The 14,540-nt window shown below is 36.8% G+C and overlaps 2 long non-coding RNA genes across 11 annotated transcripts in view; one reads left to right on the top strand and one right to left on the bottom strand.

Annotated features, from left to right (window-relative positions):
* LOC105466684 (uncharacterized) overlaps positions 1-9,231 on the bottom strand; it is a 50,357-nt gene extending 41,126 nt beyond the window's left edge. For both annotated transcript variants that reach the window (XR_011620824.1, XR_011620825.1), the window contains exon 1: positions 9,098-9,231. This is a non-coding gene — a long non-coding RNA (uncharacterized lncRNA). The remainder of the gene's footprint in view (positions 1-9,097) is intronic.
* The window catches only part of LOC105466685 (uncharacterized), a 114,032-nt gene that overhangs the window by 42,057 nt on the left and 57,435 nt on the right, over positions 1-14,540 (top strand). The gene's annotated exons all lie outside the window — the stretch shown is intronic.

Below are 14,540 nucleotides of genomic sequence, written 5' to 3'. Positions count from 1 at the left end.
AGTCTTAAAACATTCAAAAAATTGAAATTATATCAAGCACCTTCTCTGACCATAATGGCATAAAACTATAAATCAATAACAGGAGGAATTTTGGAAACTATATAAACACATGGAACTTTAAAATATGCCCTGAATGACCAGTGGGTTAATAAGGAGATTAAGATAAAACAGAAAAATGTATTAAAACAAATGGTAATGTAAACATGACATAAAACCTGTGGGATGCAACGAAAGCAGTACTAGGAGAGAAATTTATAGCTATAAGCACCTATATATAAAAAAAAGAAAAACATCAAATAAATAACATAATTATGTCTCTTACAGAAGTAGAAAAGCAAGAGCAAACCAAACCCAAAGTTAATAGAAAAAATAATAAAGATCAGAGCAGAGATAAATGAAAATGAAACAAAGAAAACAATACAAAAGATCAATAAAAGTTGTTTTTTTGAAAAGATAAAATTGACAAACCTTTAACCAGACTAAGAAAAAAGAGGGAAGACCCAAATAAATAAAATTAGAGATGAAAAAAGAGAGACAGTACACTAATACCACAGAAATGCAAAGAATCACTAGTGGCTACTATTAGCAACCATAAGCAAATAAATTGGAAAATCTAGATGAAACAGCCAAATTTCTAGATACATACAACCTACCATGAATTAAGCAAGAAGAAATTCAAATTCTGAGCACACCAAAAGCAAAGTACTGAGATTAAGTCATAATAAAATGTCTCCTGGCAAATACAAGCCTGGGACCTAATGTCTTCACTCCTGAATTCCACCAAACATTTAAGGAAAAACTAATAACAATCCTACTCAAACTATTAAAAGAAAATAGAGGAGGAGGGAATATTTCCAAATGCATTCTGTGAGGTCAGTTTTACCCCGGTACCAAAAGCAGACAAAGACACATTGAAAAAAAAGGAAAACTGTAGGCCAATATCACTGATGAATATTGATACAAAAATCCCAACAAAATATGAGCAAATAAAATTCAACAACACATTGAAAAGATTTATCATGATCAAGTAGGATTTATCCCAGGGATGCAAGGATAGTTCAACATATGCAAATCAGTCAATGTGATACATCATATCAACAAAACAAAGGACACAACCATATGATTATTTCTATTGATGCTGATAAAGCATTTGATAAAATTCAACATCCTTCATGATAAAACCTTCAAGAAACTGGGTGTAGAAGGAATATAACTCAACATAATAAAAGCTGTATATGACAGACCCACAGCTAGTATCATTCTAAATGAGGAAAAATGGAAAACTTTTCCTTTAAGATCTGGAACATGACAAGGATGCCCAGTTTCACCACTGTTATTCAATAGTATTGGAAGTTCTAGCTAGAGCATCAGACAAGAGAAAGAAATAAAGGCACATAAGTTGGAAAGGAATAAGTGAAATTATCCTTGTTTGCAGATGATATGGTCTTATATTTGGAAAAGCCTACAGACTCCACCAAAAAACTATTAGAACTGATAAGTTCAATGAAGTTGCAGAATGCAAAACTAACATACAAAAATCAGTAGCATTTCTATATGCCAACAGCAAAGGATCTGAAAAAGAAAGAAAAAAGTAATCCTATTTACAATAGATACAAATAAAATAAAATACCTAGGAAATAATCCAAGAAGTGAAAGATGTCTACAATAAAAACAATAAAACATTCATGAAAGAAATTGAAGAGGACACCAAAACATGGAAATATGCTCCATGTTTATGGATTAGAAACATCAATATTTTAAAAATGTCCATACTACCCAAAGCAATCTACAGATTCATTGCAATCCCTATCAAAATATCAATGACATTCTTCACAGAAATAGGAAAACAATCCTAAATTTTATATGGAACCGTAAAAGACCCAGAATAGCCAAAGTTATCTTAAGCAGAAAGAAGACAACTGGAGGAATTATATTGCCTGACTTCAAATTATACTACAGAGCTATAGTAACCAAAATGACATGGTGCTGGCATAAAAACAGACACATAGACCCAAGCAACCAAATAGAGAACCCAGATATAAATCTATATATCTACAGTGAACTCTTTTTGACAAAAGTGCTAAGGACATACATTGAGGAAAGGACAATTTCTTCAATAAATGATACTGGGAAAACTGGATATTTATATGCAAAAGAATAGAACTAGACCCCTATCTCATCATATAAAAAATCAAATCAAATGGATGAAAGACTTAAATATAAGACCTCAAGCTATGAAATTACTAAAAGAAAATATAAGACCTTAAACTATGCAATTACTAAAATAAAATATTGGGAAAACTCCCCAGGACACTGGTGTGGGCAAAGATTTCCTGACAAGCACAGGCAACCAAAGAAAAATGGACAAATGGAATCACATCAAGTTAAAAAGCTTCTGCACAGCAAAGGAAACAGTCAACAAGGTGAAGATACAACCCACAGAATGGGAAAGAATATTTCCAAACTACCCATCTGACAAGGGATTAATAATCAGAATATATAAGGAGCTCAAACAACTCTAGAGGAAAAAATTTAATAATCTAATTTTAAAATGGGCAAAAGATCTGAATAGACATTTCTCAAAAAAGACCTACAAATGGCAAACAGATATAGGAAAAGGTGCTCAACATCATTGGACATCAGAGAAATGTACATCAAAACTACAACGAGATATCATCTCACCCCAGTTAAAATAGCTTTTATCGAAAAGATAAAATAGCTTTTATCAAAAAGGCAATAACAAATACTGGTGAGGATATGGAAAAAGGGAAACTTTACTTCTTGGTAGGAATGTGACCGAGAGGTCACAGTCCACCTCTCTGTCTCTCCCTGCCTTGGGTAAGAAAAGGTTTCCCTAGCTTGGGAAGAGGAAAATAAGCTATGTAGGGAAGTACAGATTTGAGAAAGATAATATATTTTTTTAAATGAACCCCAGTGGGTTCATTTCTGTTCCCTGTGATCAACCACTATGGAGAACATTTTGGAGGTACCTCAAAAAGCCCAAAATAAAGCTATTATATGATCCATCAGTCCCACTGCCAGGTATATAACCCCCCAAAAAGAAATCAGTGTACCCAAGAGATATATACACTCTCATGTTTGTTGCAACACTATTCACAATTACCAAGATTTAGAAGCAATCTGTGTCCATCAACAGATGAATGGATAAAGAAAATGTGGTACATATACATAACAGAGTACTATTCAGCTACCAAAAGAATGAGATCCTATCATTTGCAACAACTTGAATGGAACTGGAGGTCATTATGTTAAGCGAAATAAGCCAGGCACAGAAAGACAATTTGTGCATGCTCTCATTTATTTCTGGGAGCTAACAATGAAAACAACTGAACTCATGGATATAGAGAGTAAAAGGATGGTGACCAGAGGCTGGGAAGAGTAGTGGGTGGGGGACATGGAGATGGTTAATGGGTACAAAAACAATTAGAAAGAATGAATAAGACCTAGTATTTGCTAGCACAACAGCATGACTACAGCCAAAAGTAATTTAATTATACATTTAAAAATAACTAAAAGACTGTAACGGGATTGTTAGTAACACAAAGGATAAATGCTTGAATTGATGGATACCTTATTTACCCTGATGTGAATAATATGCATTGCATACCTGTATCAAAATATCTCATGTAACCCATAAATACATATGCCTACTATGTACGCACACAAATTAAAAATTAAAACGAAAAATATAATGTGTTGGCTGAGGGTTAGAAAATATAGAATGGGTGGCAGGTATGATTCCATCTTGAAGCACCAGGAACTGAACCACCAAGACTTCTTATTCCTTTTAATGCTGTTTTTTGTATCTTCTTGTCTTTTGTAGAGATTGTGAACATGTCAACTTAACGACTCTGTGATGAACTGGACTTAATGTAAGGCTTAAGCAAATCCAAGCAGTGCAATGGGCAGGTTAACCATTGTTAACCATTGTTTGTCTTTTTTCTCACCTTGACTCTAGCTAAAGATTGGCCATTTTTAAACACTGGTTTTATATCCTCTCATCCCAAATGTTTTTTCCTATCATTGATGAGGCAACTAGGTGCCTGCAGGGGCAGCCTGATAACTCTTCAACTGAACTGTACCACGTATCTCTTGTTTTCTACCCTGGGACTTCCTTGCTGCCGCTGTTTGGAATTCCTACAGGAGTCATGTCAACCCGTGCTGTTCGTGAACAACCTTAGACATGCAAAGGAATTAACTCCCTTTTAGGAAAGCTACCCATTCCCTTAGAGAGCATCCAGGAGGATTGAAGTCCCAGTAGCACAAAGAGGTAACCTACCCAGTGATGATTTCTTAGATTGGTTTTTCCTCTTTTCCTGTTTCACTTTTCCCAGTGGGTTCATTTCTGTTCCCTGGGATCATTTTCCCAAATAAACTCTGCACACAATTCCAAATCTCTGGCTCAATTTCTGGAGGAACACAGATCAGATATGGCCTTTCTGTTTTCACCTTTTCAAATCTCCAAATCACTCCCTTACTTTGGCCAGGCAGGTCTTTCTCCAAAAAAAGATCTTATTTGCAACTTTTTATTGAACTCCAATGGTAAAACACCTCTTCATGGCATACATGATGCTCTGTGCAATATTTGAAGAATCAATTCTAAAGCATGAACAGGCGAGACTCTCAAACGTCAAGGAAGGTAAAAGGAGTGCCGACAGGTCACAGTCCACTACTCACTCTTTCCCTGCCTTGGGTAAGAAAAGTTTTCCCTAGCTATTTTGGGAGGAGGAAAATAAGCTATGCAGGGAAGCGTAGATTTGAGAAAGATAATATTTTTCTTTGATTCTAAGCATATTTTTCATTATGCGCATTAACTGTTTCAGAGAACCCCAATCAATTTCATTCAGTTCACTCATTCATGTATTCAGCAAACTTATACTGAGGAAAGAACTTACTAATGACTTTTCTTATCTCAGCCATGTCCTATATTTAGGAAGCCTTTTTCTTGTCTGGAGGAGGCTGGATTTGGTTAATCTTAGCTCCTTCAGGCTGAGGCTTAATAAGGATCATACACCAATACTGACAGGCAGATGGAAGATTGCGACAAGAAAATGCAGTCAAAAAATTTTCCCTGGGTACTTCTAAAATATTAATGTATGCTCTCCATTATTTCATAAGTGCTGTTTTAGGGTATAAAATCTTCAACCAAGGTACCCAAGTTTAATTATTCATTTCTGCTCCTTATTAGTTATGCAAACTTGAGCAAGTTCCTTAGTTCCTCTAAATCTTATTCTTCTTATTTGTAAAATGAGGATGAAGGAATCCCTACTTCATAAAATTATTTGAGGATTAAATGAGATAATGTGATAAAATACCGATCCCAGTTTTTTCTTTGCATGTTAGAAACACTCAGTAAATGACAGTCTCCTTGTCTTCATCACATTCTCATTCACTGTGCTAAGCAATTAGTTAAAATGAATTACCAGTTGCTTAATAATATATAGAAAGTATGGCTCTTGAGTTTTCTGGACACAGATCTTTAAAGGGCTTGAGAACTCTTGGTCCTATGTTGACATTTCAACTTGCCCTGGAAGAAGAGTTGGTGGCATGGAAGATATGTAGTAGAAAAAGGAATGAGGAAAGTGGTGGCAAGCCACATAAAGCTACTACTTAAAGTATGAATAATTGTGAAAATGTCTATCATACTAGAAATTGGAAAATATAGGGGAAGGGTAATAGTATCCTATGTTTATGTGTATATGTGATGTGGAAAGGGCTGGAGTCTTCTTTCTTCTACATTTCCCTTTTCAAATGTCACTATCATTGGAGTGAGGGTGAATCTCTGGTTAAAAAGATTAGACATTTTGAGAGACGTGGGACAAGAACATAGTGGGGTGTTGCGGATAATTTTGGCTAAAATATTTCCTCTTCTTTACTCTGCCATTTATTTCAAGCACTCTTTTACATCTTGGGAGATAATCTCTAATGCCACAGAGCCACAAGCAAAGATTAGGGCTCAGAGAACAGGAGGCAGGGTGCCGGATCCTTAGAACTTGCTCTAGGACCCAAGAGGTTCATTTTGGGAGATTAGTACAGTTGCACAGATTGGAAGAGGAGGCAGGGCAGAACTTCTGACTAGGAATCAAGGTTATTCATAGAGCAAGAACAGTTCCTGGGCTGTAGCCCTCCAGGAAGCACGACATTGGCTGATGGTGCAGGACAGTAGTGAGGAAATCCAGTGCAAACAACTGAGTCAACAACAGATAAACGAAAAGCCTTATTTCTCACTTTACCTAATGGCAAAATAAATGGGTTGTGACATGAAGGATAAATGACAGGTAGCATTTTTTTCTTGTGGAGGCGGTTGTCTAGTCAGCCAAGTCTTCTTTCCACAGAAATGGAATAAGTATGTGAGATAGGTTCCTATCCCAGGACACATCTGTGTGATAATATGATTTATGTCCCTGTACTCTGGCTTTGGGACTACTGGTTAATATGGGGAGAAGGGAGTTAGTTGATCATTTTTTTTTTGCTTTTCCTCAGCTTACAGCTATTAACTGGGCCTGGGGATTTCTTTAAGCCAGTGAAATTAATGCCAAGGAATCTTCAGCTTTTACTACCATTAATTGTATTTGATCATCTTCTCTTACTGAAGTTTCAATTTTGTTGGCTGGTGAAATCAGAAATGGAAAGGTTGTAAAGGTAAGGGCGAGTGTAGTCATTTGAAAATGGTCAGGCTTTCTCAGAATACAGCACTATTAGCGGGCAGAAGTACTGATGGGAGGAAGGATGCAATTTGTCTTTATGAGAGGGTTTTAAAAGATGAGTGACTAGTCATGATTGTTATGCCTGTGATTGTGAATATGATTTTAATGGTCTGGACATGAAATAAGTCTAAAAACGGTCACAGGCTTTGATAAGTTGAGAGATGAGTCTGATGGGTCTATTTCAGACTCAGTAGCTGAACAATGATAAACTAGAAAGCTGTAAAAAGTCTCTTTGCTGGAGACTGAAACAATGGCTTGTAATGATCTCTACAGATTCTTGAAAAGTATTCACTTTAATTCAAGGTTATCCCTGAACTCCTGGCCCAATACTTCTGGACTTGATATGAAACTGATTAAAATATTCATAGACTATGTATCACGTAATTTTATACTTGACATTCCAAGATTTGTCTTTTTTTTTTTTTTTTGTTAACTGGCTCAATTCTACAATTTTAGAACTGGAAGAAATATTTTGGATCATTTCATTTAAACTACTTCTCTTAAAGATGTAGAAACATGGTATTCTGAGAAAGTGTAAAGTTACATGGTTACTAAAGTACTGATTGTTTATATAAACTTGAGACTTGTTTTTACAACCTTGAGACTTGTTTTTACACATTCGATAACATAGTAATTCTTTGAAAACTGTTAAGGAAAAATCTTTATAAAGAAAGGCTACTTGGCTTGTATCTCTGGTTTGAAATGCTCTTGGTTTGTGTCAGCAAAAGTAACGGGGGAGGCAAACTACCCTGTATAAGCTCTCATGTGGATTCCTGCAGTAAACTATTGACCAGACTTCATGCTTTCACTCTTGCCTCTCTATAATCTATTTTCTACAAAGTAGCCAGCATCTTCCTTAAAAAATACAAACCAGATAATTTGGCTTCCTTGCATTTAGAATACAATCCACATTCCTTACTGTGGCCTACAAGTCAACATACCATGTTGTCACAGGCTGAATTGTGTCTCCCCCAAAATAATGTATTAAAGTCCTAATCCATAGTACCTCAGGATATGCATGTAATTGAAGATGTAGTCTTTAAAAAGGTAATTAAGTTAAAATAAGGTCATTAGAGTGGATCTTCATCCAATACCACTGGTGTCTTTAAAAAAAGAAGAAATTAGGACACACATACACACACACACACACACACACACACACACACACACAGACACACACGGAGGGAAGATCATGTAAAAATAGTGAAAAGATAGCCATCTACAAGTTAAGGAGAGAGACCTCAGAAGACCCTGCTTGTCTTGATCTTGGACTTCTAGCCTCCAGAATTGTGAGAAAATAAATTTCTGTTGTTTAAATCACTCAGTGTGTGATACTTTGCTATGACAGCACTAGCAAAGTAATACACAGGCCTGTACCTCTCACTTCTCTTTATAATCCTCGTCTCCTTAACCCTTGCTCCCAAGTTTTATTGTTTTTCATCCTCTTCATTCAGCCCAGTAAACATAAGCATAATAAACATAGTAAATGTGAGCAAAGGTACATGGCATTTGTTATTCTCTATGCCTAGAATCATTTGCATCGTAATATTTGATTGGCTGGCTCCTTTTAGTCCCTTAAAAAAAATGTCACCCAAGGACAAATGTTCTCTCCACTGAGAGGCCTTCCCTGACCTCCCCATTCAAAGTAATCTTTCAATCAGCCTTGGTCACCCTCACATTACCTTGTTCTTTTTATTATTGTGCTCGGTATTAGAAATCATGTTCTTTGTTAGTTTATTTGACTGTGGTCTGTTTCCTTCTCCTGCCCATCCCAAACTAGAGTGTCAGCTCTAGAAAAGCAAAAACTTGTCTCTAATTCTGTGGCAGATGATATATTCCAAAGATGCATGCAATCCATCCCATAGGCTCTTCTAGATCCTTGTGACTATCCCATCCAGAGGGAATCGAAATCCTGCATTCTTGAATCTGGATTTGGTGACTGTCTTGTACCAATAGAATGGGACAAAGTTGTCCCTGCACAACTTCTAAGGCCAAGTCATAAAAGGTGATGCAGCTTTTACATTTTTCAAGGAATATTTACTCTAGAACTCTTTACCTACCATGTAACTGTCATTTCTGAGGCTTCCATACTATGAGGAAATCCAAGTTAGTTCACATGGTGGGGCCACATGGGGAGGCTTAACACGATATGAAGAGAGAGAGGTGCCCAGCTGGTCCCCAGATACTCCAGCCTTACCTCTACTCAATTTCACCTCAATCAATGTCAGAACCATTCAGTCTGATATTTCCAAATTTCTGACCCACAGAAACCACAAAATATAATAAAACAACTGTTGTTTTAAGTCACTAAGTTTTGAGTGTTTTTTAAACAATTCAGATATGTTTTATTTCATGATTTTATTTCTTACTGTCTATTGTGCTGTCAGTTCACAGGGCTTAGGTTTCAGCAGCTCAGGCTCTTTTTCGTTTGTTCTCACGGAGCGTGCTTCCCTGGGTGGAGCAGGCTGGCACTCACTTGAATCCAGGATGCCGTCTCTTTGGCATCCTTCTTTTTCTAGTCATCTTCCTTTATACTTTTCAGAAAGCTATCTCAAGTTTTAGAGTGCTTAATATTCTTAATATGCACACCCACACCGATTCTGTGGGCAAGAATCTTTTCCTTAACTTGTTTGCTTATAACAAGCCAATAGCATGCTGGGTGACATTAGAGACTTCCAGGTTTGCCATGGTAACATGTGTGGACCATTCTCTTGTGAACAGTGCCCATTCTCTTGGTGTTTACGATATTACCTTTCTTGTAGATTCCCATATAGGTGGCCAAAGGAACAACTCCAAGTTTTCTAAAAAGCTTAGAGAACATATAATGGGTGCTTCCTCTTTTTCCCTTTTTGTTTGTCATTTTGGCAAATTACAAAAGAGATGGCGGTTCCAGATGAAAAGTTGGGGTGCTTTGTTTTCAACAGTACGTACTGGCATAGATCACAGTAAAAGGCACAAAACAATATGTATATTATTGATGTTATTATTCTCATCTGTTCCATAAGAAACCCCATTCCCTCAGTTTCCTCACTTGAGTTCTTGAAGTCCCTTTATAAATTATATAGCATTGTACTCCCAAGCAAGCCTATCATTTGTCCTCTGGTGCCTGAAATTTTTGTTCTTATTCTGACTCTAGGGATGGTTGGAGTCAAGGTAACTGACAGACCCCTCAGAGAGGTGCTCATGATTGTCTATGTTATCTTATCTCTTCCCTCCATCCTAGAGGGAAGATATCTGGAGTATAGTCCACCCACTACTTTCCACGCGCCAACAGTGTCCCCCACCCGTACTGGATCATAATCTTGTAAAAGAGGCTAAAGAGAAATTTAGCCATATGCTTTTAGTGTCTCACAGATACTTTGAATATTAGGTTCTGCTACTTTATTATGGTTCCCTCCTTCTAGGGAGTAGAAGTGAATCCAGGGAAATTGAACAGGAATATAGTCTGAATGATAATGACAATTGCCCCTCCTTTATAATAACAACTCATTGTTCTTGGAACAAACTTGCTAAGTTTTATTTCCTTATCTGTAACATTGGTCCATAGCAATATTTGCCCAAGGGGTTGTTTGAGGGTTAAATATGGTAATGTATATCAAGTTTCTAAGAAACAGCCTGTTATGTATTACGACTCAGTAGCTGTTAGCTGCCCCTATTGTTGCTAAATGTTAAGCCCTGAGATAAAATTTAACTAAAATCTTTGATTCATATCTATACGTGAATGCATTCTATACTTACTTTCTTAAAATGTGACTTAAGCACAGATATCTGAGTACCTATTTGTATTTCTCAATATTCAAGTGCTGTTGTTGCAATTTTTAGCCTCTTCATATTAATAATTTAAAAACTCTACCTTTGAAAATAATAATCACAGAAAATTGAAAAAAGGCTACTCTGTATTCTTAAGGGCAGTAATTATAATTATGCAGAGCAGAAGGTAAAATTATAATTTGTTGGCTATTTTATTATGCGGTACCAAATATTTATCACAGTATTAGTGAAAGAGCCATAAACTTTAGCAGACTTATAAGATATAGCAATGAATACACTACTATTGAGGAAATAGAATCATTATAATGCAAGAAAATGCCTGAGTTTCATTAGATCCTAAGGGACATAGAGCTAGGTTAGACTTGTGGGAATCAATAGAACTTGTTTTTCATCTTACGTGAACAAGTGATGCTGAAATGACTCAGATTTATATACATCATAAATAGCAGTACTGGACTTTGACTGCTTTTTTTTTTTCTCTTGGAGTTAAACTTCTCATGTAAGAATTTATGAGATAGAAAAAACTCAGCGAAGGGGAATCAACTGAGGCCAACTGCTGTGTGGGGAAAATCAAGAGTTTGTATGTCTAGACTTGCCATCCTCACATATCTTGATAAATATTAGAGAGGTGATATTAGCAAGTGTTTACAATGACAATTCATTTTCCTAGTTTTGGCTCATTGGCTGAGGCAAAGAAATTAATAGCTTTATTTTATTTTATAGCATGAGCAGCACTTTGTGTGTGATATGAAAGCTGCTTATGTGATTGATGTGTTCATTGCATCTTATGGCTTATGATAATAAGTGCATATATCATACAACAAGAACTAAAACAGATATGTTGTATAATGCGCTCATCTCATTCTATTTTCATTATGTTTTTTTATCCACAAACACTGCACAAGATGTACATGCTTGAGTACTTGCCTGCATTCTTGTACATTCCAAACTTCAAATATTGCTGTTTTGAAAGTCTGCTAGGATGGGCTTTCTACTTCACACTCCTTGAAATTGATCTGGTAGGAAGAGCATAATATTTCAAACCACCCCATTGCAATATAAGCATTAGAAGCTTACTAAAAGGCTTTTTATGTTGACGATAGTCTAGTTATACAGACTTGCTCAGTAACAGTAATCGTCTTGGCGTGTTTCAGAACTCTAGTGGCCACACATTTTTTAGAAATGTAAATGGCATTCTCTACTAAGTTAGAAGCTCAAGTGGATTCAGGAATGGTATCGTATATATGGTATTTGTTTATAACTTTCTAAAATTCTTCTACTTTCCTGAAATACCTGGTGATAAGCTTGAAACACATTTTTAAAAATTCAGCATCCAAAGGTAGGGTACCTATCTCTGTTTCCATAGGAGGGCAGTATAATATTGGAAAGAAAACATAAGAACTTGAAGGTAGTTTTTCGTGTCTTATAATTAAACCATTTCTTGCAAGGGGAGTGGATAGTATTTCAAATCACACTAATAAATCTGTGGGTTAATAACATGTGAGTTAGAACAGCCATGCACCATAATCACTGCCGGGGATTCATTTGTCTCTTTTTACACAGTATATTGACTTTTCCCCTCAAGAATGTAACAAGGAAAGAACTTTATAAAATTCTCTTGTCTTTAAACTCTGCTTGTTAATATATTCCTGTTGCCACTCATCTATTAGTAATTTCCTGACAGGTAACTATTGCTGTTATAATTGGAAATAGTCTTGAAAAAGTAGTTGCTGTGTTTCTGGAGAAACTTATTACTGGTAATTGCCTGTATAATGAATTGCAAGAACTAGATGACTTCAGCCGAGATCAAAAGTGACCATTAACTCACCTATCTGCAAACTAAGATTTCTGGGACTTGTGTCTTATGGCAATTTCATTTCTTTTTCACTTTTTAAAAGACTCAGCCTTCTTCTGTCAAGTTCATAAGTATCAGCTAACATACATTTAATACTTACCTTGTCTTGTGAGACTTTTCCAGCAGATGAAAAAGCATCTTTATTAATTCAGAAATACGGGAGTAGAGGGAATTGTTTGTGCATCTTGATTAAAAAATAAACTAAGCAGGCAATTAAATTGCATATAGGATATTTTAGAGACTGACAGCTTCTCATTAAAATTGATTTTAGGATAATTTCGTACACTGACATGAAGTCTATCAGATTGTAGTTTTGGTTTTTTAGCTCAGACAACCCAACACTTTCTTCACTCTTGAAAAAGGACGTAGATTACAAGTTGGTGCTTTTAATAACCAATGATTTTTTCCTTTGCTCATCTCTCTTCACCTTTTTTTTCCTTTGTGAAAGCAGGGATAGAATTTGAAAAGTGATGGGACTGAGAATCCTTGAGCACTAAGAGTTTGGTTTCTTGAGGTTCCTTAAGGAGGTTCGGGGGAGACTGAGAAAAAAGGCAATGTGGAAAATGGTTCAAAGACAAGAATGAGAGGTAATAGATTCTCTCCTTGAGGAAATGCTAGTCAGACTCTAAATTTTCTTCTCAACTACACCCTGACTTTTGGGCTTCTGTGTTTATCTCTGCATTGCTCAATTTTAGCAAGAAGCTTTCCAAGTCAGTTTAACCAGTCCTCCACTCACGATACTTAGTTGGGTTCCTTATTCCCCACAATCCCCTGGTGATGTCTGATCACTGTAGCATGCCTTTAGCAAGAAACCTAGTCAGTTGGCTTAGCCTAAATCTCCCCTAATTCTTGATGATTTTTCTTAGTGATTTTTTATCCAATGACCCTCACCCTTCTTCTTGTCTATGAATTTCCACTCTTCTTGTTCTATTTGGAGTTGAGCTCAATTTCTCTCTCCAACTGCAATGCCTCATTGCAGTGGTCTCTATACCTGTATATATAGTACCCAGTGGATAAAGTTTTCCTTTCTTTAACAAATAAATGAATAATCTTGTTCGATAACAGTTATGATTCTGTGACTCAGATAGGATTAGATTCATTATTAGGCTCTTGAATCTCTCACCTAAGTGAGAAGGCTTTGAAGACTTTGTCTTCACTCCCGACTGATTGTTGGGGATCCATTGGTGAGACAGACTCTGGAACCATTGCTCTGGACAAATATATGCTGAAGCTGGTAAGGACAGATTTTGATTCTTGAGATTCTGATATACTCTCTAAAGCTGGGTTAGAGTCCCAGGCTTCTTATTTTTTTTTCTTTTTTTTGAAATGGAGTTTTGCTCTTGTTGCCCAGACAGGAGTGCAATGGTACCATCTTGGCTCACTGCAACCTCCGCCTCACAGGTTCAAGCAATTCTCCTGCCTAAGATTCCCAAGTAGCTGTGATTACAGGCATGCGTCACCATACCCAGCTAATTTTGTATTTTTAGTAGAGACACCATGTTGGACAGGCTGGTGTTGAATTCCTGACCTCAGGTGATCTGCCTGCCCAAATCCCAAAGTGCTGATATTATAGGCGTGAGCCACCATGCCTGGGCTGGCTTCTTTTGAAAGGTATCTCTTGAATTGAAAGGTCTTCTTTCTTTCTCTGTTTTGAGTGGGAATTATTCCTTGACTCTCTGGGCTGGAAGTTTTTCTTTCTGGTTCTCTGTTTTGAGTGGCGATTACTCCCTGACTACTGGGCTGGAAATTTTTTCCTGGCTCTTTGTGAGGCCTTCTCGCTCTCTGTATTTAACCCTGGTTCTTCTATGAGAACTTCTCAGCTGACCAAAACCCCTCTTCTTGACCTCCTGCTGTTACGATGCTATACCAGATCTGTTACCTGCTTGTTGTTGGCATGATTTTGTTGAAGATGATTTGGAACTTCCCTCTTTAGGAAACATAAGGTCTCCGCAGATGAGCTCCTCTAAGACCTCTCTCTTTTCATTACCTTCGCTCCTCCTTCTTTTGGTTTTCCCACCAGCTCCTGCTATCTTCCCTCCAGTTCACTTGCACTCTTTGATGTGCTCCCTTCAGCTCCCTACCTCCTCCATCTCTCTGTCTACCCCTGCCAGACCTTTTCCTTCTCACTCTGGGGCATGCATCACTTACACTTAAGGTCTCTTGTCATTATCAGGGGCTTCCAAGGG

The sequence above is a fragment of the Macaca nemestrina genome, chromosome 3, assembly GCF_043159975.1.
Source record: "Macaca nemestrina isolate mMacNem1 chromosome 3, mMacNem.hap1, whole genome shotgun sequence".
NCBI lineage: Eukaryota > Metazoa > Chordata > Mammalia > Primates > Cercopithecidae > Macaca > Macaca nemestrina.
The sequence above is the reverse complement of the archived record's forward strand: the minus strand, read 5'-3'. Positions and strand labels throughout refer to the sequence as shown.